The sequence below is a fragment of the Canis lupus genome, chromosome 12 (assembly GCF_011100685.1).
Source record: "Canis lupus familiaris isolate Mischka breed German Shepherd chromosome 12, alternate assembly UU_Cfam_GSD_1.0, whole genome shotgun sequence".
Taxonomy (NCBI): Eukaryota; Metazoa; Chordata; class Mammalia; order Carnivora; family Canidae; genus Canis; species Canis lupus.
Window position 1 is genome coordinate 12,446,592 of NC_049233.1, and position 25,055 is coordinate 12,471,646.

General features: G+C 50.1%; 1 long non-coding RNA gene across 2 annotated transcripts in view; it reads left to right on the top strand.

Moving 5' to 3' along the window:
• Positions 1-259: 259 nt before the first annotated feature.
• The window catches only part of LOC102154853, a 34,348-nt gene continuing 9,552 nt past the window's right edge, over positions 260-25,055 (top strand). The window contains exons 1-4 of one of the 2 annotated variants that reach the window (XR_005367752.1): positions 260-400; positions 14,804-14,890; positions 17,451-17,592; positions 19,844-20,126. This is a non-coding gene — a long non-coding RNA (uncharacterized LOC102154853). Of the gene's footprint in view, positions 401-14,803; positions 14,891-17,450; positions 17,593-19,843; positions 20,466-25,055 lie in introns of those variants that run through there. The other variant, XR_005367751.1, reaches the window with a different exon arrangement.

Below are 25,055 nucleotides of genomic sequence, written 5' to 3' on the forward strand. Positions count from 1 at the left end.
CGGGATCACAACCTGAGCCAAAGGCAGATGCTCAACCACTGAGCCATCCAGGCGCCCCTGTAATTGGGTTTTAACAGGCTGATTCTGGCTGCTGTGTTGAGAATAGACTCAGGGCAGAGCAGGGAAACTGTAGTGATCCAAAGAGCAAGGGCAAAAGTCATGCGGCTCTTGCAAAAATCCAAGCGAGAAATGACGGTGGTTTGAACCTGACTGGAAGTGACAGAGAAATGGTTGGATTGTGATGTGCTCTGTAGATAGAGCCAATAAGAGTTGCTGACACATTGACCAGGAGACATGAAAGAAAGGGATGCATGAAATAGGACGGCAAAGGTATTTAGTCTGAGCAACTGGAAGGATGGAGTTGACCTGGCCAGAGATCCTGAGATAGTGGGGCCTGTGGGTGAGTGGGATGGCTGGGATGGGGCAGACGGGAAGGCTGGGTTTAGAATGCTGAGTCTGAGATGCCTGTGAGACATCAGGTGGCAATGAAGGGGGACAATGGGACATGTGAGTCCTGGAATCAGAGGGGGAGGCTGGGCTGGAGACTTAAGTCTGGGAGCCAGCAATTTATAAATCATATTTAAAGCCTCTCACCTGGATGAGATCGCCCAGGGAGTGAGTGAAGACAAGGACGAGAAGGTGTCCCAATGCTAGCCATGGGGCTTTCTGATCACAGAGTTGGGTAACAGAGAAGTAGCAGCAAAGGAGGCTGAGAAGGAGTGGCCAGGAGGTGGGCGGGGGGGGGGGGGGGGGGGGGGGGGGCGGGGCGGAGGGGGGCGGCAACCAGGAGGTAGCTTGAAAATAAAGTGAAAGAAAGGTTTCAGTAAGAGGCATGACTAACTGTTCCAAATGATGCCAAGGGGTGACTGGGGATGAGGACTGCGGATAGACTTTGGCAGGGGCCGGAGCACCAGGGGGTGGGGTGGGGGCCGGGGAATCCCACCTATCACTAGCTAGGACTTGGCAGAGGCCTGAATGTTACACCGGTCCCATTGGGAGGAAAAGTGAACACCAGGGAGAGTTGGGACCCAGAAGGGCCACAATAGGTGGCCATGAAGGATCTAATGATACGGGTGGCATTTGGCAGTCTCTGCATGGGGATGGGGGGGGGGTCCCCCACACCAGCGTCTAAGAACAAAAGACTTGGAGGCTTGTTGACAGCTCCCAGTGTGTCAGCAGTGACGGTTAGTGATCCGAAGAGCAAGGCAATTATAGGCTGGGTTAATGGACATATCATATCCAGAACAAGGGAGGTGAATGACCTGCTGGGTTCAGCAGCACAAGGCACCCAGGGGAACTGGGTTTAGCTGGGGGAGGGGAGGTGGGAGTAGACATGGCAAGTGTGTGTGGGGAAGGCACAGGGGTTGGGGCCTGGAGAGGAGCGGACTTGGGGGCGGTGAGTGGTGTCCACCATTCCAGGAAGAGCTCTCCCATGAAGGTATGTCTCAAAGTGGTGGAACAAAGCTGAGTGAGTGGAGGCTGAAATGTGCCAGACTTGGTGCTGTGACTTTTTCTCTATTTATTGTGGCTTCTCCATGAAATTTTATAATTTGTGAGCATTTCAAACCATTTCTGACCTAGGAGTGACCCACAACTTGCTGAATGCCTAAATCTCAAGTCTTGGGAAAAACAATGCTTCCTCTCAAGATCAGTTGAATGAAACGAGCAACTTCTAATCTGATCGTCAAGCACGGCAGAGGAGGTTTATAGTGGTAGGCCACAGGGCTGGGGGCTTGGCCTTCCTGGGAACATGCTGTCACTGACTTAGCAGAAGGCATGGGCAGCTGGCTCCCACAGAGCCACCTCTCATCCCTCCCAAGTCTGGGCAACAGCGCGAAACTAGGAGAGAGCAGAGTACTGGCTCCTGGCCTCACGGGGCCCCCAGTCTGATGGGGACATGATGGTGGAACAGGCTCCAGGGACTGGAAGGAGGTGGTATGACCATACCCCACACCTGGCGGCGGGGAGGGGTACAGCCTCTAAGACAATTCCTATAACCTTCCCGGTCAGTGCCATCCCACAAACTATAATATGAGCCACATCCATATTTAAAGATTCTTCCAGCAAGTCACATTAAAAGAGTAAAATGAACAGGTGAGAAACATTTTAATATATTGTACATAGTCATGTGTGTATTTATTGTACCTAAAATATCCTCAACTATTCTCATTTCAATGGGTAATCAAGGTATGAAACCTTAATGAGATCATTTAGATGATTTTTTCATACTAAGTCTTCACAATCCGTGTGCATTCTTTACGTATGTAATAGCCTATCTCGATTTGTTTTTTTTTATTATTTATTTTTTTATTTATTCATGAGAGACACAGAGAGAGAGAGAGAGAGAGAGAGAGAGAGAGAGAGAGAGAGAGAGGCGGAGACACAGGCAGAGGGAGAAGCAGGCTCTACGCAGGGAGCCGGACGTGGGACTCGATCCCAGGTCTCCAGGATCAGGCCCTGGGCTGAAGGCGGCACTAAACTGCTGAACCACCCGGGCTGCCTGCCTATCTGGATTTGGACCAGCCATGTGTGCTGGGCATTGAGGGCTCAGTTACCAGTCTCATGTTTTTCCCTGTGCCTGAAGGAGCCAAGGCTGCCATGGGTGTGCAGGGACGTGGAGCTGGTGCCTGCCTGGCTGTGGAAGGGGCCCTCTGTGCACCCTGGGACACGATCCGCTGTGCGTCGTGTTGGCACGTCCCCATGCGTGTTACTGGGTGGTAGGTGGCCTGTGCCTTGTGTGCCCGCTGTTTTCTAGCTGTGGTAAATGTTAACGAAGAGGTGGGAGGCAGGCCCTCTGGGAGGCCTGGGCTCTCCCCACAGGAGGAATGGAGATAACGCTGTGTACCTTAGATAGGGCTTTGGGCCTGGCCTATGAGGCTGCTGGGCCCTGAGCTGCTGGGGAAACACAGGCTGGCCTTCTGTTCCCAGGACCAGGATGCCTCGCTGGGAGAGTCTCAGAACCCGCAGATCTCAGAAGTGCCACTTGCCTTGACGTGTGCACTGGCCTCGCCCCACTCCTCAGTCCCTCTCACAAACCACCTCTTCACTTGAAGGCCTCTTCTCTCCAAATCCACTTGCCAACAAGCCCAGCTAAGCTCGTTAAGATTTAAGGACATGGGGAACACATGGAGTTCAGATAATATTTTCTTAAAAAAAGAAAAAACCAAACAACCCAAACCAATCGCACTCACTTGTTGAGCACTTGCTGTATGCCGGGCCATTACATAGGCTGCCTTCTTCCTGAGGCATGCGGGCCACAGGTTGTCACCTACCCCCCCACGCCCTCCAGGAAAGAGACTTGCAAATCAAATAGGTCAGTCACAACTGGGATACAAACCTGAGCTTTTGATTGGACTAGTTCTAGCTACCAGAGAGTTCTCTCTGGGGACGGGAAAGCAGGAATAGTTACTTGTATTTGCATAAACAAACACTGGAAGGACACTTAGAAGCTAATGTGATTACATATGGCAGCGGGAGTGGGGAGGAATGGAGGTTTTGGGGGTGAGAACTCTCAAAGTATATCCCCCTGTATTACTTTGATCTTCGAACCATTTCGATCTATTACCTTATTTTTAAAACAAATGAGATGAAATTTTAACTGTTCATTTTTTTCCCTCCTGATAGAGGAAAATGAGTAGATGAGCTTGATGGCTGAGCTGAAAATTTTTTGATGTCCAGAATGTGTGTGGGCCTTATTTTCCATAAAGATCAATTAATTAATTTGGATGTCAAAAAAGTGACTTCTTTCTATGATTTGGAATTGGTCTTCTTAAACTTGTATCCTTGGTGCCCATTTCCTATTCTATAAGCTTCCAGTCTGATGAGGAAAATAATCGATTTCTATCCCTCAAACAAGCCCCAGTCTGTGATGGAGACACAGCCCTGCCCTCAGGGAGCCCCAGTCTGAGGGGAGACACAGCCTTGTCCTCAGGGAGCCCCAGTCTGAGGGGAGACATAGCCCTGCCCTCAGGGAGCCCCAGTCTGAAGGGGAAACACAGTCCTATCCTCAAGGACCCCCAAACTGAGGAAGACAGCCCTGTGTTCACAGAGTTCCCAAAGTCCAGCTCCTTTGGCCTATGTCTGGGAAATGAAGCTGTTCCTCTGTGCTCTAAAGCACCGACTTCTGCCCTGGGCCTGGCTCCTATTTCCCAGCAGGAAACCTCTCTCATTCTTGGCCTGCTCAGTGTGTCAACACTTGATTAATTTCCCCTGAGTGCTGTCTGTGGTTCCCCAGAGGTGTCTGTGTGTCCTTCATTGCTTCCAGTCTCTCCTGGAACCGGGGAATGCGTGGCGTGAGGGCATGCAGGAGGTGGGTGGCTTGCAAGGCACAGATTCTATGCTATTACTCAGACTGAGCCGCGCTGAGCGAGGGTGGGCCACAGTGCTGGTCTGTGTGGGGATCTGGGGGCTGCCCTGCCCTTTGCTCAAGTAGCACATGGGCAGTGAGAACTGGAGAGAGGGCCCGGGAAGTTTCTCTTTCCTTGGGCATCTCATTCAGTGAGTCTGACCTGGAAACAGGCAGAAGGATGGGAGGCTCTGAGTGTGCTCAGAGTTCCAGAGGTCATTGACCTGGGAAGGCAAGGGTGAGCCTGGGGTGGAGCAGGCCAGGGCGTGGGCACATGCACACACACGCGCACCCCCCCCCCCCAACACACACACACAAGAGGCTGTGTTTCCTTCTAAGCAGAAGGCACTGCCCTTGGCAGAACTGTCGGGGCCCGTCCCATTTCCAGCCAGGGTTTCTCAGCATCCTTGAGGGGAGGCCAGGCTGTGAGGCCAGTGGGCTACCACCAACTGCACCCCACCCTGCTCTGGGAAGGTGCTCACTCCACCCCACCCCAGCCTACATTCCCTTTTCTTTCCCCACTGGCAGAGGGGTCCTAGGGGTCTGGACCAGGCCTCAGAGGCTGGAACATATATGAGGATGAGAGTGATGGAAATCGGGTTGGAAGACTGAGGGGGTTGCAATGGAGTGAACCTCTTGAATATCCCCTGCCTGTCTTCCTGTCTCCAATCTTGACCTCCCTTGTCCCCTTCCAAGCTGGCTGTGAAACTGAGAGGGAGACCCTGGCTGCCTGCGGGGTCCCAGCAGGCCCAAGTGGGGACAGCAGCCACTCTATCAAGTACAGACATGGAGTCTGAGATACCTCAGAGGTACAGAGGAAGGGTCTTGGCATGATCTGGTCCAATGTCCTCATTGGACAAGTCGGGTAACCAAGGCCCATAGAGAATTTGGGAAAACATCCTAGACAGGCTGCAGAAGACAGGGCCCTGGGACCGGGACCTGGAAAGCAATTTGCTGGAATGATACGGGGGAAATGTCAGGGTTAGGGCGAAGAAGATGGGAAAAGAGAAAGCCATCTGATGGGGAGCGGGGCCGGGGGTGTTTGCCCAGAGTATCAGGCTGGCAGGAGAGAAAAGGCATTTGGGATCTTGGAAGAGACCTCAGATAACCCCAAGCCTCAGCAATCAGCTCCCTAGGAATGTCAGCCAGCCAGCAGCACCTTTGAAAGAGTGCCTTTGGTCTGCAGCCCAGGGTGATCTTGGGCAGGCTATCCCCGCTCAGGGCCTCAGTATCCCCATCTGTAAAAGGAGACTAGTACCCAGCCTTCTTAAAGGACCTCTCATATCCATGTTTTTACATGATAAAACATGATTTACATGTTATCTTTGAGAGACTTTTCGGGATCCGGCACTTCTTACTCTCCCTGTGGGTCAGTTTCCACTTCGGTGAAATGGGGATAAAAAATACTTATCTCCCAAGTTCATTGTGAGGGTTAAATGGGTTAATACATGTAAAGCATCTAGTGCCTAGCACACAAAAAGCTCTTACTAAATGTTACTTATCATTATTTTTATTATTCTTTTCATTATTTTTATTATTAATAATTAGGAGAGTAGTTGTCCTTGGCCTTTAGTGGGTTTCTTTTTTAATGAATGATCTGGAAAAAGGGCCTCTGTAGGTCATTTTAAAGGCAGCCTGGCTCCAGGGAGGCCCACATCCTAATCCAGGTACCACTTAGTCTAGGCTAGAGATCCCAGAGGAAGTAAGACCAGGCCTGGAAGCCCCCGGAACTTCATGCCAGGACCTGGGGTGACACAGGGTTTCTGGGCCTTGGGCCCCAGAGGCAGAGTCAGCACCCTCCTCCCCCACTCCACCCCAGCTGGAGACACCAGGCTGTGAGGCTGGCTGGAGATAGGGGAACACCGAGAGGCATCCCATGGAGGGCTTTCAAGAGGCTACCCTGCTCAGGGTCAATATTTGTTCAGCTCTTGGGCTGGCATGGTCCATCACTGCCTCTGGTCTCACATTCCAACCATCGCACCCCTATCTCAGGAACGCGCTCCCATCGACTTGGCGGGCCGCGCCCGACATCTGCAGTGGTCTGCCCTGGGCTGCCGCCCCGCCACCCCCACTCCCAGGCAGGTGCGCGGAGGATGCGGGCCAGGTGTGGGCGCTGGGCCCTGCCCTATCCGCTTCCCCATCATGAAGCTCTGGCTTCCTTGCCAACTGCGCTCAGTGAGGGAGGGGAACAGGACCTTAGATTCCTATTTAAATCAGACCATTACCTCCGCATACATTTCATCAACACTTAAGGGTGTTCGGGGAAGCTAGTGCCCTTCTACCTCCAAAAGAAGAAAAGACTTCTAGGCTCTTGAGAAGCTTGTAATCAAACAAATTTTTCTCAACGATCAATAACGTCTAGGACCTCATTTCAAGAAAGACTAGTATCATGGGACCCCAGTATTAGATCAGGGTTGTATAGATATATATGCAGACATACAACTAGATACAAAATACTTTTCAAGTTCAGTTTATGCACAACTCAGAAACAAAAATCAATTTGCAGTTTAAGTACAAAGAAAACAATGGGAGCAATCGATTTCCAATGGAGGACATGCACCTTAGTGCTGAAACCAAATCATCACTTGGAGTGTGAACAGCCCAGGGACTGCTGGAATCCAGGGTTTTGTTCCTTCGCAGGGATACCGGAGAGTGGGTGGCGCTGACTGGACCCAACACCTCGTTTACATATTAAGCCCCGCCTCTGCTCTTTCCTAATTGGCCCAGGACAATTGGTTCTAATAAGGTCAGAGGCCCAGCACTGAGTCTAGTTTCTAAGTGCAAAGGCCTTGGGGTTGTAAGGGGCAGGTCTGAGGACACGATTAATTGCAGCCAGGTTCTACTCAGGCTTTTCCCTGGTCGGTTACTGTCTCCAGAGCTCCTGACTTTCACCCATGAGCTCATTTGCTTCTTTTTCTAAGGTGGAGAGCTGGGCAGGGTAAGTTGTTCCATGTCTCTGAGTTTTTACCCTGTCTCCTTGAGGGAAGGCATAAACTTTTAAATTTCTTTTTTTTTTTTTTAATATTTATTTATTTTTTTTTTATGATAGTGACACAGAGAGAGAGAGAGAGGCAGAGACACAGGCAGAGGGAGAAGCAGGCTCCGTGCACCGGGAGCCTGATGTGGGACTCGATCCCAGGTCTCCAGGATCACGCCCTGGGCCAAAGGCAGGCGCCAAACCGCTGCGCCACCCAGGGATCCCAACTTTTAAATTTCTATTCTTATTTTCTCCCCTTTCTCCACAAAAGGTAGCATACTTTCCACATGGTTCTGTATCTTACCTCTTCAGTTTACTCCATCTTGGAAGGCTCTTGCTGATGGTATGTGAAGAATGCCTTGAACCTTTTTTTACAGCTGCATAATATTCCATTATATGGCTGATCTGTCATTCATTCAACCAGTCCTTTGTTGAGTTAGGTCATTTCCTTCTTTAGTTTTTACAAACAATGCCCCAGTGAATAATCTCGTACATATGCGTCATTTCCCACGTATGAGGTATATCTGTGGGATCAATTCTCAGACCTAGGATTGTTGGTCAATGGGTATATGCCTTTGTAATCTTGATACATATTGCCAAATTGTTCTCCACGGAGATCGTAACAATTAAACTCCCACCAGCAATGGTTGAGTGTGATTATTTCCCCACAGCCTGGCCAACAAAGTGTGCTATTAAAAAAAAAAAAAAAAATTTTTTTTTTTGGATTTTTGCCAATCTGATAGGTGAAAACTTGTATCTTACTATAGTTCTTAGACATGCTTTTATTTACAAACTGTGTAGCTGGGAGGTGAAGGATGCAGTGTTCTGTGGGGGAGTGAAGGATTTCCGAGGGCCAAGCCGTCAGGGCAGGGCTCAAGCTCCTGACCTTATTTGCTTTAATCCATGGACACCTGGCCCCAGGAGAAACTCTAAGTGCAGCAGGACCCACCCAACTCATCTCCAGATCTGAAGTCTTCTGGAAAAGCCACATCAGCTTATCCTTGCCTGTGGATGGGTTGGGTGGGGCGTTGGGTGTATCAGTTTGGAGCATTCTCCCAGATGTTGGATAGGTTGCTGGGACCTCACACCAGGGGGGAAGTTGCCCTGCAACTTTAACCTCCTCCACCAAAGACCATGCCATTTTTCCAGGCTGGTCCTCTCTGGTATGTGAGAATCACAAGATAAGAGGCTCCAAGGAATGACTAGATGCTAAGCCCCTTTTAGTCTTGCTAGAATCACAATATCCATGGTGTCCCTCAGGACCAGAGACCCTGTAGAAGGGGAAAACAAGGGTGCCAGCATGATTGTTCTGTGTGAACCCAGGTTTGCTCCAGGTGATCACCACTCTTTCCTGAGATTCATTCCTCAAGGAGAGGCCAGAGACAACCTCACCCGAAAATATGTGGGCCTGGTATTGCTGAGGCATGGGAGAATCAGAGAAGGGCCAGGGTGGGATATTCTGCCCCTGGAACCTACTTGAGGGTTCAGATGCTGGGCCTCCTTCCTTCCAAATGCCACAATGTTTACAACAGTATCTTGACCCCAGCCTGGGACCCCAGAGCAACTTAGTAGGATTTGTGGGTCAGCACCCCAGGATCTTGGACACAAAGCAGCTCAGACTTAGAATATAAAACACCAGAGTTCAAGTGACCCCAGATAGTACCCAGTTTATTTATGGTACAGCTGGGAAACTGAGCCACAGGTAGGGTAAGGGACTCACCCAAGGCCCCCCAACTAGCAGATGGCAGGGCCAGGCAAGGCACAAATATCTGGACACCAAGGCCAGTCCTCTCGGAGCTCAGTCCTAAGGGGTGGGGGCTGAGCCTGTTTCCTCACCACTCTTTCTGGCTGAATGTGGGTGCCTAGGATGGTGGGTGCCACTGCTTGGGTGGCTGCCAGCTAGGCAGGACCCCCAGAAGCCAGAGTGGATGAGTGTATTTACAGGGACCACCGTCAGCATGCCCAGATTTGTTTCCCGCCTGCTTTTAATTGCACCTAATGACTAGCGAGGAACCGAAAGAATCGCTGGCTCCTTCCTTAGGCTTCCCTCCTCCAGACATAGGGAGAGGGGCAGGTGGAGGCAGCCGGCCTTCCCAGAAGTCGGCCTAATCCCTTTGCGTGTCTTGGGAGAACTCTTAATGAGGATTGTTCCAAGTGGTGGGGGCAGGGTGGGGGTGGGGCTTGCTTTTCTGCCAGTGCCTGGAATTTCTGAGAACCACTCCCCCAAGATGCCAAGCCCCAAGTTTAGCTGCTAAGGCTCTGAATTCAAGGAAAGAGGAAGCTGTGAACGAGGCATGGAAAAGGGAAAAGCCCTTGTGGCAGGAATAAGATGTGTCACTCTGCTTCCTCATTGCCTTCTTGATTGGTCGCCCTACCGCCAGCCTCTTTTGCTCCTGTATTTCCTGCTCCTGGAAATTTCATCTCCACTGCTGTCTGCTTGTTCCACCCTGCCCCCCGCCCCCCCCCCCCCCCCCCCAACTGAGAATGGCCCTGTTCAATCTACCTCCTCAGGAATCTTCTGCTACTGTTCCAGCCCCATGAGCTTTCCGCTCTTTGAACCCTCAGTGGCTGGGACATAGAAGTTGCTCAATAAACCTTCATTAATTAGACTGTGTCGAGCACCTGACATATATCGGTGTCTTGGACTGGATCCCCACCGAGATAAGGACTGGAGCACCTGTAGCTGATTTGGGAGGTGATCCCATGAACTGGTGGTCAGGGAGTAAGGAATTGAGGCGGGGAAAGGAAGGAAGCTGACAGAATGTGCATGTTTGGGCAGATGCCCCTGTGGGCACCTGGGATGGAGCCGAACTGGGGACCCCCTGGAGACTGGGTGGAGTAGTCACCTCAAAGTTACCACCCAAGGGGAAATGAGCTCAGGTATTATCCTTAGATCCTGTGGTCATTAGTTGAGGGATCCTGGGGTTTGGTGTCAACTCCTTGGCACTCATGGCCTGCTCTGTGTGTGAAGCCAAGAGGGCTCAAACATCAGAATGGGGAGTGCTGCGGGGGATGTGAGTGGGTGTGTCTGTGTCTGTGTGTGCTAGCAGCTGGGGGTACAAGGATGAATACAGCAACCCCTGCCCCGTAGGACTTCACAGTCTAGTGAGGGAGCAGGGTGCTAAACACATCATTCCAGTACAATGTAGTAAATACCAGAATGGAAGTATCCATCTTGGGCCATGGAAACTTAGAGGTGGAACCCTTGGCCAGCCTGAGATTTCGGGAAGATGTCCCAAGGAAGAGAAGGGAGCTGGAATTTGGAGGAATGACTCCTCAGGGGTGGAGGAAAGCGGCAGGGCGGTCCACACAGAGGGAAGAGTAGGACCCAGTCACATGGGGGCAGGGAGCACTCCTGAGCTCGTGGTCAGCTGATGTCACCAGCTCTGCCACCATCTGTACCCCAGAGTAAGGGTCAGCTCAAGTTCAAAGTAATTTTGAGATAGCAATTAATCTTAACATTAACCTGGAAAGACTGACTGATGTTGAATTTGCAAACGCAGAAACATTTGCTCCTTTAAGGAGCTTCATTAGCCATGTGTCGCTCATACTCTTTGAAGTACACCAATGGTCTCCAAAACAGAGTTGGGCAAGCCTGGCCCATTAATATTTAGGAAGGCACTGGAACTTTACTTCTATTTATTTTTTTCTTTCATCCTTAAAAAATGTCTATTTAGGGGTGCATTTTTCAATAATGTACTTAACTTATTAGTATGGTGGTACATGTACATTTAAACAAGTAAATATACACATGGATGGGGCACATATCACAGACGTTTTATTAATAGAAGCATAGGATCAAAAGACTCAGGAGCCTATTGGAGTGGATGATGGCTGGGGCCTGCGTGGGATACGCCACAGGAAGAAGTTTCTAAGAACCTGCTTTTCTCCACCTGTCATCAAGAGGTTCGGGTTATTTTCTCTAGTGGCATCTCCAGTCCTTTGTCAATAACCCTGTACCCGTTGACCTATCAGGAGCTTGCGCCCTCTTTGGTAGAGGAAGCCTCTGTTTGGAGCTGTTTCCATGGCAACGAGGCTGAAGCCATCATTTGCTTTCTCTGTTCCTGGGCCCCCTTCCCTGGCGGCTGAGGTTTCCAGGCCTGGCACAGGTCTGGTGTGCTCACGCTCTCTGGCTGACGCACAGCTTCCCCAGCCCTGCTCCAGCCCCTGTACCCCCATCCTGGCCTGGCCCCTTGGTCCCTGACTGATGACTACAGTCACTAATTACCTTAGTCATCTTTCCATCCATGCTTGTTGAGCTAATGGGGAAGGCAAACAGAAATCTCAGCACATGTGGAAAATTTTTGCTGACATGGCTAGAGGCCGTGCCCAGATTTGGGGGGATTAGACCTTCCACTTTGAGACTATGGGGATGGACCCCCAGTGTCTCCATGGTTTCATGGGGAGGTAGTAGGCAGCTTCCCTGGTCACTGCCCTGTCTCCCGGTTGGAGGTTCATCTTATCAAACATGGAGCAAGGTGGGCTCAGAGTGGGGGCTTGGGGGTCAGTTATCCAGACTTGGGGCTGTTTCCAGGTGGGACTCTCAGCTCTTGGCCCCCCAGGATGCCCAGCTGGCCCAGTCAGCTGAATTGGGAGGGCGGGGCCTTGGCTGCAGGCTCTTTCACACCTGAGGCCTGTTAATAATTACCCCGGGGGAGGGTAAGGCCTCAGAAGACGTCGCTAATGAGCCTGCTAAGTGACAGCTGGACCCTTCCTCCTCACCTGCTCTGGAAAACAAGATCTGGCCAATGAATTATTTGACCCTCCTTGGGCTGGGAGCTCCCTGAAGACAAGGGCTATGTCTCCCCCTCAGATGCCCCCCCCCTCCGCCCCAGTCCTTGGAGACTTCTCCATTGTCAGTACCAGACTTCTGTTCCTGTTGTTGATGTTGGAATTTCTGCCTTGAGCGGGTGCCTCCTTGCCCTTGGGGGAGGCTGCTCCGCCTAGTACTGGTTATAAGGAGAGCTGTCCAAAAGAATAGATGGTGGTAGTGTTCTAGATCTGCACTGCTGAGTACAGTAGCCACTAGCCATATATGGGCTGCTGAGCACTTAAATCGTGCCTCTGAATGACTGCCTTTGTAAAATCTAATTTTAATTAATTTAAAATTAAATAGCACATGTGACTAGTGGCTACCATACTTCACAGCACAGTTCTATAAAGTGTCAGAGGGGGGACTTGAATGGGTGGCATGCAAATTTATGCCACACAACCCTCTGAACTGCCATGCTGTTGGCGAGTGAGAGCCCCTTTCGTTGCCCTGGCAGGCCTGAAGGAGTCCAAGGTCATTTTCTTCGGAGGAGGCTCCGAGGAGGCTGGGGGCTTTCTTCCCCCACTCCAAACCCCCCAGGCAGCTGAGGGACCCAGAGGAGCAGGGAGCTGGCCAGAAGGCACCTGTTCTTAACGAGGGTCCCCAGGAGCTGGGCAGCCCTCCCTCCACAGGGCACGGGGCTGTCGCCGCCGCCTGAATGAGGGAGATTTATGGAAAATCCCCTCACACAACAGGCGGATTTTCCAAGCCTCATTGGCTGCTCTGGTTTGAGCCTTCATTAAGGAGAACGGGGGACAATGGAAGAGGTGGGGGTGAGGCCCTGGGTGCATTCAGCTCTCTATCATTCAGCACTGGAAACTCCATCAATGCCTGCCCCCCCTTCCTTGCTCGAAGAGAGGTCACACACTCTCTCTTTTTAATAGTAATAATAAAAGGACCATACCCAGTAAAGTCAGACTCATCTTTCTTGCATTTTAAATATTTCCAGAGGAGACATACTGTTGTTTTGCTTTACAATTCCCCAAGCCTTGTAACGATACAGTCTGGGATGCTCCCTTAGAGCTAACCTAATTGTCTCCTGCTTTTGACTGGACTTAGTAGGATTTCTCTTCCCCTTTAAAGTTATGGCGACATTTCAAAGTGTCAAGGGCAAGTGTATAATTTCCCAGTAAAAAATTGCAGTTGGAAGAAGTTACTATCTACTGGAGCTGAGGGACCTTGGAGATTTGCGGGCCTACCCCCTCACTGTGCATTTAGAGAGGCCATGATCCCCCCAAATGGGTAGTGACAAGGTTTGAGCACGAATACGTGCTCTAAGCTGGTGCCTGCCCAAGTACTGACTGCTTCTGATGGGGGTACATCTACAATAAATACTCAGGGATCTTTCCTGAGGAGAGAGCAATTCTTAAGCCAAAGGAATGGGTTTCTAATAGTGAAATATTAGGCCTTATTCCACAGATTTTTTTTTTTTTTTTTGGTCCCAAAGCCCCTTCTGGAAAGTGTTTAGTGTGATAGAGATCAGTGGAGGTATCTTAGAGGAGGTAAGACTTTAACATGAGCCTTTCGGGGCGGTAAGATTTCATGGAAGAAGAGAGGGATGAGGCATTCCCAAGGGCAGGACTAGCTGGGGCAAAGGCTCAGGAGGACCACCAGCAGAATCCTGGGAGGGAGCCCTTCCCCTGTGGTGGGGACAGGAGACGAGGTGTCATTCACCGAACAGAAAATGGATGGGCACAGCCCGTTCCCTGAGATGGTGAAGTGTCCGAATCCTGGGAGTGACTTGCCTTGTTGGAGGAACTGGCTGGAGCAGGAGGTGTTTATGGTTTTCCCTCTCCTGGGGGCAGCCAGAGCTAGCCAAGTTTACAATTGCTCAGAACTCTATAAACATACTTGGTGAATGTGTGCATATGTGAGTGCATGTGTAGACAAGTGTCCCCACTGCCATCAGACCTTCATTTCCATGGCTGTGCAGGCCTAACCTCCTTACTGGGTGAAGGTGCTTCAGCTGGGTGCTATCTGCTCTCTTGGGCCTGGTGACACTTTCTGAAGGGGGTCAGTGAGCATGGACATCAAGGGACTCTATGGGCCTTGTAGGTTTCCTGGGGGGACAAGGCCTTGTGGGGGGATCCTGGGAGGAGGAGGGCATTCCAGCCTGGGGACAGCAGGAGCAAGGAGATACTTGAGTATGATGGTGTGTGTGCATGCACACGTGTGTGTGTTTGATGAGCCTTGGGTACGTGGAGGAGAAAAGGTGGGAGATGGGAGGATTCTTTGCAGGTTTTTGAGCTTTGGGGAAGCCTTTACACCTGACCTGATGGCTAACAGAATCATATTCCAGATCCTTTTAAGAAATCATGCACACAAAAATGGCTCCTGTCTGGTACATAGGCCTCCATGTGTTGATTTTATTATCATTAGTGATGATACTATGATGCAGAGCTAGGTCTTGCTGTTGTGTTGGGGTGCCCCGGGCACTCCATGTTCTGACCAGCGCTGAACATGAGTGGCACAGTGGCCAGTGTCAGGACAGCCTGTGGTCTCAATTAGGGGTCGGTGGTGGCCAGGGTTAGGGATCAAGCTGTGTCCAGGATGGAGTGAGCCTGTGGTTGAGATAAAGGGTCAGTGGTGGTTATGACTGGCTGTGGATCAGTGGCCAGGGTGAGGGGTCAGATACTGACTGGGAACTGTTTTCTTTGTGTTAAACTAACAGCTCTGGAAGACGCTGACCTTGTGTCAGAGGCATTATCCTCGGAGCCCAGTGCCTCTGTTTAGAGAACTCCGGAGGAGCCCAGAATGTGTGAGAGAGCCCTAAAGACTTGGGTTTTAGGCCTCCTTCTGCTAACTTAGGAGCCGAGCCCTGGGGTGGGGGTAGGGGGCAAGTGGCCTCACTTCTCTGCGCTTCTTTCCCCCTCTATAGAACACTATCTGCCTGCCGAGAGGGTAAGGTCTGTTACTGAGCATCCTCTTATAAAATATAAGCTCAGTCGTCATTAATTGTGCCACAGCCCACACTCTGCACCCCCACGGGCCTATGGGTAAATCCACAGTGGTCACGCGGTTGGCTGGGGGTGAGGTGGTTAAAGCAGTACTCCCCAAACTCAGCTACTCCTTGGACATCTTTAAAATCGTTCTGAGGGCAGCCCTCATTCCAGCCCTCCCATGTTTTGAATTCACTGGAGTGGGAGTCTTAAAATCTCCCCAGGTGATTCTAATGGGCAACCAAGTTTGGAAACCACTGGGTAAAAGCCCATGCTAATTAATGAGCTAAAGAGAATGAGTCTTTAAGCAGCCACCTGAGGTGTGGGTAGAACCCACCAGCTGGCCTCAGGCCCCTTCCCAGTGGGGGTCTGACAGAGGGAGGTGGAGACAGAGCCCCAAGAGATGCCAGGAAGAGCTTTCTTTCTCTCTTAACCTTCTCCACTCTTCTGTTTCTCCATCTGAGAAATGGAGTTAAGATTATATTAACCTTGTTGGGGAGCTGCAGTGGAATAAAGCACATTGTAAGTTGTTACAATAGGCACCAGTCAACCAAGAGATGTCAATTGAGTTTTGGGGGTGTGTGTGGAGAAAAGCAGGGTCCCTCTAACCTCCCTTCAGATCGCTCCTCACCAGAAATTCATGGCCAGTATATTGATAGTCTGAAGCCAGGGCAATGGACGACACAGCCCTGGTGAATCCAGAATCTCTTGGCCCTGAGTAGGATCTTTGGGGGGCATGTATCCCCTGTTTCAAGTATTGTTCCTCCTAAATAGACTCTCCTTAGTTTTATTTTTGGTTTCAGGAAATACCATCTCCATAATAACCTGTAGGGTGGGTGAGGGATGAGGAGACAGCCTTCTGCCCCTTCTGGCTCTCTGCAAGTGTGGGATGGGATGTCATGGAACTCCTGGAAGCTTCAGCTCAGCCTTGGAGGCCGCTCCTGGCCAGGTGTCCAGCATTTAGGGCCTCAGGAGAAAGTAGAATTTTCTCCTATGGGCTGTGTGCCTTTAAGACTCTGAGAGGAGTTGGATGGGGGCACCTGACTGGGGAAATTCCAACCAGTGGGTCTTTGAAATGGAAGTGACATCTAGTGGTTTGAAAAAGAACTGCCAAGCTGGCCCCCCAGGCCCAGGCTGGCCCTTGGGGTTCCTTTGCTGGCCACCAGGCCCCTCTTCTCCTGGGCCACACCCTGCTGGAGGGGTTTACAGCCCCAGTAATGGGCTCTCAATGGCAAGATGACTCTCCTGGCCCAATGCCAGCCTGGAACCCCTATCCAGACCCAGGTACCTATACTCAGGCCCAGGGCAGCCGGAGGGGCCCAGGAAGCGTGTCCCCTCCCCAGTGTGTCAGGGCTACTGTGTAGAGTCCCAGGTGAGCCAGACTCCTTGGGCCTCCTGTCCCTTGATTCTGAGGATCCCTGTCTTGCGTCCAGCCACACAGAAGTCTTATGCAGCCATAGTGCTGAATCATCGGAAACCTGCGGCCTGGCCGCTGTTATGCAACAGCCCTGCCACTGGCCTGCTAGTGTCAGCTCCAGACCTTTCAGGCAAGCGAAGGGCCTCAGGCGGTACATGGAGGTGTGTGAAATGGGGCCTGCACAGAGCCTTGGCTTTGGGACCAAAAGGGTTGGACAGAGGAGGGGGACAGTGTCCAGTCTATGGCTCTCCAAGGTTTCTGACTTGAAGAACCCTAGTCTGAGGGCGAGACACAGTCCTGCCCTCAGGGAGCCCCAGTCTGAGGGAGGAGACACAGCCCCGTCCTCAAGAATCCCAGTTTGAGGGGAGACACAGCCCTGCCTTCAAGAATCCCAGTCTGAAGGGAAGATACAGACATGCCCTCAGGGAGCCCCAGTCTGAACTGGAGACACAGCCGTGGCTTCACAAAAATCCCAGGTGAGGGTGAGGGCAGGAAAGAATGACGCACACATGAAACAGGCTGATGACCCTTGAAAAGCTCTGGAAAAATCAGGGCAGATGATTATAGGGTAGTAGAGCCCCAGTGACTAGGCTGGGAAGGAGGCAAGTGACAGCCTCTGGGATTAAGTAGCAAGTGCTCAGGGGAAGCAATACCTTTAAAGGTGGCAAGAAACTCACCTCTGCCCTCCCTGTATTTAGACCTGGGTTTCCCCCCTGGTATCTGGCTCACAGAGTAAAGGACCCAGTCCACCTCAGGCGCTGAACTCAGTAGCACCAGAGCCTGAGCAGGTGATAAAAGGGGCATTGCCTGGACACCTGGCATACCTTCATTTCGTCCCCACCTGCTGTGGTCCTTCCCTGCCTCTGCCCTGTCCTGCCCAATCCCAGAGTAAGGCACAGCTGCTTCTGGCCTCAGCTCCGCAGTTCTGGAAGCTTCCTTATGCCCCTTCTCTATAATCCTAGGCTCAGCCACATTCTTCTGGATGAGGAAGCATCTGTTCCAGAGAATGAGTGTTTCAAGGTTGACTTCCTGAAAATGCTATGCAGTTGGCTTCCTTTTAAGAGATTGGACACCTAGCATCTTATACTCTCTAGAATTTCTGAGGTAGGAAATGTGTGTCTAACTTGGTCTTGTTGATTTTTATTTCAAAGAAGTACGGTAAAGGAACACCTGGGTGGCTCAGCCATTGAGCATCTGCCTTTGGCTCAGGGCATGATCCTGGAGTCCCAGGATGAGTCCCACATTGGGCTCCCTGTAGGGAGCCTGCTTCTCCCTCTGCCTGTGTCTCTGCCTCCCTCTCTCTGTGTCTCTCATGAATAAATAAATAAATCTTAAAAAAAAAAAAAGAGGTAGGGTATGGACATGGCAAGACAGAAAATTCAAGTACAGAATATTCAAGTAATAATTGGTGAATCTAGGTGAAGACTATGGGCAGTTCTTTTCGACTTTTCTATAAATTTGAGTTTACTTCAAAATAAAATAAAAAGCTATAGCCAAATTCAAAACAGAAATGTGAATCTCTCTTCCATCCTTTTCTCCAGTCACTACTTAGTTCCCTTTCTTGGAGGCCCCTGAGTTAACCAGTTTTCCTGTACATCTTTCTAAAGATAGTCCAAAATACATTTATAAACTCTTTTTTTCTCCCATATAAATGGTGGCATTCCCCCACACTGCTCTGCATTTTGGCTCCCACTTAACATATTTGGAAACCACGTGATGGGAGTACACATAGAGCTGTCTTGTCTTTTTTTATGGCTCCAGGGTATTCCACTGAACTGGTGATTCAAATTTTCATTGGGAAGATACTGTATCATGAAGAGAGAGAAGAGAGCATAGACTTTGGAGTTTAGATCCCTACCACAAACCAGTTGTTTAATGTCGAGCCAGTGAGTTAATCTCTTAGTGACTCAGTTTCCTTACTTGAAGACGGGTTATTAACGGCGTCTGGCTCAAAGCATTTTCTGAAGATTCAATGAGATAATACTTGTAAAGGGTATAGGTCACTGCCTGGCATGCAGTAAGCACTCAATAAACACTAGCCACTGCTCCCAAGATAATTTGGCCAGACCCCTGCTTTGAGAGAGCCGGGCTGGTTCCGGGCTTTTATTATTATAAACAATGCCACACACAAATATCCTTGTCTGCACATCACTTGGTACTTGTGGGAATGTATCTGTAGGGAAGATGCCAGGGACTGGAGTTGCTGGGTCAGAGGCTACGTGCATTTTTAATCTGGAAAGACGCTGCCAGGTTGTCCCTTCTAGGGGGTCCTCACCTCATAGCCACAATGCTGTGTTTGAGCCCGTTCCCCCATAGCCTTGCCAACACAATTGTGTTTCGCTGGAACACAGCATTTCTCAAATTTACGGGGCACAGCAAACTTATGGAGCTTCTTGGGGGATTGCTTGGCCTTCGACCCCCCTCCCCACATACCCACCCAAGTCTATGAGGGTATTTGCTGGGAGAAGCCCGCCCACGATGGGGCTAGAATGGTCTCCAGCTTGCAGAAGCCTCAAGCTGGCTCTGGCAAGACCCAGACATGTGCACCCATTCTATACATTTTTATTAAACGTATGGTGCTCACCACGTGTTTATACGTTGTTGGTGGCTGGTTTTTCTGGGCCTGTTAGCACAGCACAACTGTTGGTTAAATCTGATAATACTCAAGATTGTGCTTGTTGTCACCATTTCATGTCTGAGCCAGGGATTTGCGATTTCTAATTACATTTTTAACATTTTATCATACATATGAAGGCACACAGACAATGCCAGTATACAATTAGCTGTCATAATGGGGAGGCCTGATTATTCGACCTGGAGTTAGACTTCCTGCTGTGGATCACCTATAAACCAAGCTCTCGGGATGCCTGGGTGGCTCCGCGGTGGTTAAGCATCTGCCTTCAGCTCAGTGCATGATCCCCGGGACCGGGACCGGGGCTTGAGTCCCGCATCAGGTTCCCTGCTAGGAGCCTGCTTCTCCCTCTGTCTCTGCCTCTCTCTGCGTGTCTCTCATGAATAAATTTTAAAATGAAGAAAATAAAAAATAAACTTAGCTCTCTTCCTTCTCTTCATGGAAAATTGGAGTCAATTATAAAAAAATAAATAAAATATAAAAAAGCAGACCCTGCATTGAGTAACCTATCATCTGAACACTGAAACCTCACCAACACTAAATATATTAGAAGGGTGAATATTCCTTTACAAAAGAGTCTCTGCTGAATTCATTTTAGTAGATTTTTATTGAAGCCCTTTTAGAGGATTAATACAGGCAGAGGATTGTTTGAGGATGGGGGCTTAGGGTGGGAGAGCAGGCCTGCTGCATCTCTTACTGACTTGAAACTGTTCTCACCCACAGCCTCCACGTACTCCGATCTCGCAAGCCCCGGGCTGGAGCGCTCCCTTATGATTCACTCTGATTTAGGCTGGCGTGCCAAACTTTCTAGGACTTTTGTGGGCTCCCTGGCCTACTCTGGCATCAAAGCCTCCGACGCCTCTTTCCCCTCCGATGACCTTACAGATCTGACAAATGCCAAGGACTTTGTCTACGCTAGATCTGGTGTAGAGTCCATCCCAGCTGCTCAGAGTGGTGGAAACAAATTGGCTGCATCTCCAGAAGCCCCTAGGGGATCAGGTTTGAGGTGAGGGTGCCCTTGAATGAAGGTCAAATAGGTTTCGTTTTTTTCCACTTGCTTAACGCACTTTATTTTTATCTAATTGCAACACACACAAAGAAAGGTGCACAAATCATAAGTTCATAGCTTGAGGATGTTGTAATGTGCATCTCATGAGTTTTACATGCAATTAATCATCCAGATCAAGAAATAGCGCCCTGCCAGCTTCCCACAACTCTTGCTCAATCTCCCTCCCCAGTTGTCACCCCCATCAAAAGCAGGCACTCTTCTGTTTTCTATTCCTGACAATTCGCATGGCATGACTTTGGCACATTACATACATGGCATCACATCGCATGTACTCGATTGTGTCTGATGCCCCTTGCTCGGCGTTGTGAATTCACTGTGTTGTGTGTGTAGCAGTTCGTTTACTCTCATTGCTCTGTAGTATCCCGTAGTGTGAATATACAATGTTTAATCCATTCCACTGACAGTCATTGGGCCGTTCCCAGTTCAGGGCTACTGTGAATAATGCTGCTGTAAACATTCTTATCTATGCCTTGTAGTATACAAGTGTCCAGGCTTTTTAGGTACGGAGGGCAGGAATCACTGTGCCAGAGGGTAGACAGGGCCATTTTCGCAAGTGCTTTTCCAGTGGTGGAGCATCAGAGCTCTGAACAGCTCCTCCTCGTCCCCACCCACACCACTGTCAGTGGTTTCCATTTACTGTTCTGGTGGTCAAAATGACCTTTCCAAACCACAGATCTTTTGATCACCTTCCCGCTTTGCCCCCAACATTTTATTGTGAAAACTTCCTAACATACAGAGAAAGCTGAAACAATTGTGCCGTGAGGACCCATATCAACACGATCGCAAGATCTAATCACGTAATCGACATTCAGGATGATCATTTTTTCCCCCATGTGTCTAATCATCTATCCATCCGTCAACTCTCTTCTTTTTTTTGTCATGCTTCTTCAGGAAGGCAAAATTCACACAGCATCACGTTTATACATTTCAAGTTCAGGTGGTTTAAATAGGGGCACTAGCTCCTTCCTCTTGCTGAGTAGTAGTTTATTGTGTGGATATACCACAATTTGTTTATCCATTCTCCTGTTAATTGTCCCCATTTGGGTTTTTTTAAATAAAGATTTTATTTATTTATTCATGAGAGACACAGAGAAAAGAGGCAGAGACACAGGCAGAGGGAGGGAGCTTGCTATAGGACTTGATCCCAGGACCCCAGGACCACGACCTGAGCCAAAGGCAGATGCTCAACTACTGAGCCACCCAAGGGTCCAGTCCCCATAGTGTTTTAATAACAGGATCACAATCTGTCCTTGCCCATTTATGGAGTGGTCTATTTATGGGAAGAGGAAAAGGTGGAGAGAGGCAGAGACAAAGAGAGTTAGAGACAGAGAAGGCAATATTCCTGTTGCCTCCACAGGTCCCATCCAAATCAGCACTGGGCCTCCTCTCTACTCAGAAAATTTCCGACTGCCTTGTGCTCAGCTATCTCTCTGAACTCTGCATACCTGGCCGGCCGCCCTCTGCTAGTGTCCACAGTTCACTGCCCCGGATTGGTATCTCTTTCATGGCTGACTGTCTTATTAAGTCTTACAAAGTTCACAAAGAGCTCAGCACATCCTGGCACACGATTTAGGACTGGGGAAACAGTGGCCCTCGGTGCCAGGTGGGCTCTTTGAGGGAAATCATGGCTTTTGTATCCTTTTGCTGTAGTTCCAGGCCTGGTGCAGCATCAGGCACACAGGGAGGGAGAAGAGTGGACAGGGTGGTGGTATGGGGGGGCCTTCTACAGTCAAAGCCTAGGGAGGTCCCTATTAGGAATGACCCCGGGCCCGGGCTGAGGGTTGCCAGATTCTGATGCCAAACCACAGCTGGGAATGCCAGGATCACTAACGAGTTCTTAGTGAGGCTGGGGAATGAGGAGGCTCCTGCCAACAGAGGCTAAGGACACTGTGAGAGGTGGCCGGGACCCCCCAGCTGGTGAGAGGCCAGAGCAGCAGCCAGGCACAGTGCTTTCCTCTCATCACCCTCTTACCCCGTAATTCCCACGGTTCCTAACTTCTCTCCAGACTCTCGGCTGCTCTCTTTGCATGCTTCTGGGAGTGCTGAGGGTGTGGGCTCCCGGGCCTGGGCCAGTGATTCCTCCCACCTCCCTCCTTGTCCCCGGATCTGAATGTGCCTTAGTAGCTCCACTGTTGTGCTGGAGGTCCTCGAATGCAGTGGTTCTCATCATTGAGCGATGCCTGCTCAAGTGCAGAAATGAATTCCCCATTCAGCATAGGAGGGTCAGGCCTGAGAATTTTTTTGCATGTCTAGCAAGTTCCCAGGTGATGCTCATATTGCTGGGCCAGCGACCAGTCTTTGAAAATTACTTCTGTAGCACCCAAGTCGCTCAGTAGGTCAAGCATCCAACTCTGGATTTCAGCTCATCTCTCAGGGTCATGAGATCAAGCCCTGTGTCAGGCTCCACACTCAGCTTAGAGGATTCTTTCTCTGCCTCTCCTTTTTGCCTCTCCTCTGCTTGTGAGCTCTCTCTCTCTCTCTCTTATAAATAAATCTTTTAAAGATTTTTTAAAAATTTGTGTATTCATGAGAGACACTTAGAAAGAGGCAGAGACACAGGCAGAGGGAGAAGCAGGCTTCTCACGGGGAGCCTGGTGCAGGACTTGACCCCAGGACCCCAGGATTACCACCTGAGCCAAAGGCAGGTGCTCAACCACTGTAGTTCCAGGCCTGGTGCAGCATCAGGCACACAGGGAGGGAGAAGAGTGGACAGGGTGGTGGTATGAGATTGGTGCCGCTAAATCTTAAAAAGAAAAAAAGAAAAAGAAAATTTCTGCTCTAAAGCTTTGATCTCTCCTCCAGGGTCTCAGCTTAAACCCTCCTCCTGCCTGATGGGAGCTGGGGGAGGGCAGGGAGAGGTATCTGTTTCCTTCTCTGCACAAGTCCCAAGAAACATTGGGATTTTGGTGACCATGATAGTGATGGTCGGAAACTCACACTGGACTTGCCTCTGGACAAAAGGCATGGCAAGACTTCCACAGGAAGGGGGCAGATACAATGTCTTGTGGCCAGCGTATCGTAAGGACAAAAACCGATCAAAGCTGGAGTACCTGAGTATAAAAATTAGTAAGTGGTTTCATAAAAGAGATCATGAGAACTCACTATCCTATTTTAACTGCAGTGTCAGTGATAAACTTAGTTTTGATTTTGGAAGTAACCCCTGTGAAAAAGAACTCAAAATTACATGGGTCAGACAAGATAGTAAGTGCAGCTTTTCTGGCAGTGTGCTAGAATGATTGTCTAGTTCAATCTTGCGGTCAGGCCAGGCCTAAAAAAAGGTTCTTTAACACACTCAACCTCCAAGCCAGTCCTATGAGGCAGATCTTCTCATTCCCATTTTACAGATGAGGAAACTGAGGCATAACAGTTAAATGGCAGATTCAGAATTCCAACACTGAGTCTTTTTTTCTTTTATTCCACCTCAGACTTTAAACCCCAAAGTGAGGTGGTGTAGCTCCCCTTCTTAAAATTTTAAATACTGGATGTTTAGTGAGATTTTCCCCAATACTTTCTAGCCAAATGGTAGACACATCAGTTGAATCGAGGGCTAAGGCAAGCTCTTCTGTTACCCGGGGTGTGAACTCCATCAACCCCAGCAGGCTCAACAAGAAGAAATCTAGCATATCTGCTGTCAGAAATGACAGATTTGGAAAGAGATTCCTTTATAGGCTTATGTGAGCTTAAGACAGGTAAGATTGATCAGGGAAGATGATCCACTGTGATCACTTTTAATTGTTCTTCAGCACCTGGAATATGTGTGCTTAACCAACCAGGCGCACTGCTTAGTGCTTGCTCAGGGGGATTAAGGATGGTGCTGTGTCAGCTGGGCCCCCTCAGCTCACCCCGGGACAGAGGGGTATTAAGTAAGGGAAGTGTCTACCTCCTCTGAGTGTGTGCACATGGTCATATGCATAAGCTCTGCTCGAACAGACACCAACCGAGTAGCATCCAGGATGCTGCTGCCTCCTGGAATTATTGTGGGGACCCAGATTTGTGTTAGGAATTTCATTCCAGCCAAAGTTTATCGCTCAGTAAAGAATTCAGACAGGGAGTGAGACCGGTTATGGATTAGATAGTGAGCTTTGGGTTTGGGCGGCTGGTGGCAGGGGTGAGGATGAGGGTGGGGGAGGAGTGAGGATGGTGCAGTTTCAATGGTTGGACATAACAGAGAATGGTAACAGTGGTGGTGGGGGGTGGCAGTAGGAGATGGGGTGTTTGAGGAAGGGTGGTTATTGGGATGAAAGGCTGAATGGCTCAGGGAACCAGCTGGAAGATCCAAAGCCAGGGATGGAAATTTGATCATGGCTTGAGGTGGCTGGGGAGAGGGGAGGGTCGCCTGGAGGAGGCATTGCTTTCGGATTACCCACTCTCTCTCCAGAGGTGCCTGCTCGGGGTATTTACCGAACCTGCTCCAACCGTGCAGCTGGGAGGTCCTTCCTGGCTGAGATTTAGCAAACCTGTTTCCCCAGGAGGCCTCTTTTCCCACCACAAACAGATGGGTGCTGATGTCAGCAGGAGGTAAACCTATAAGTCAGCACTAGTGGGGGTTGTGCTCAGGGGCCAATGGAAGAAAGGGCCCTGCCTGGCATGGTCTCCTCCGACCCCCCCACACCCCAAAGGGAAGGCAAGGCAAGAGGCCATCTCAGGAGGCTCTGGCCAGCTTCATGGAGTAGGTGTGCAACCTTGGGCGGCCTGAGGCTCGCACCTGGAGTCAGAGAGAACCCCAGACGCGGAAATCAGCAGGACCATCCGGTTCATTCCCATGCAAAGAAGAGAGGTTTTATGACTCCCATTTCCCAGATGAGGACACTGAGGCCTCGGGAGGGGAAGAGTTGTGTCTAGGGTCCCCTGGACAGGCAGCAGCAG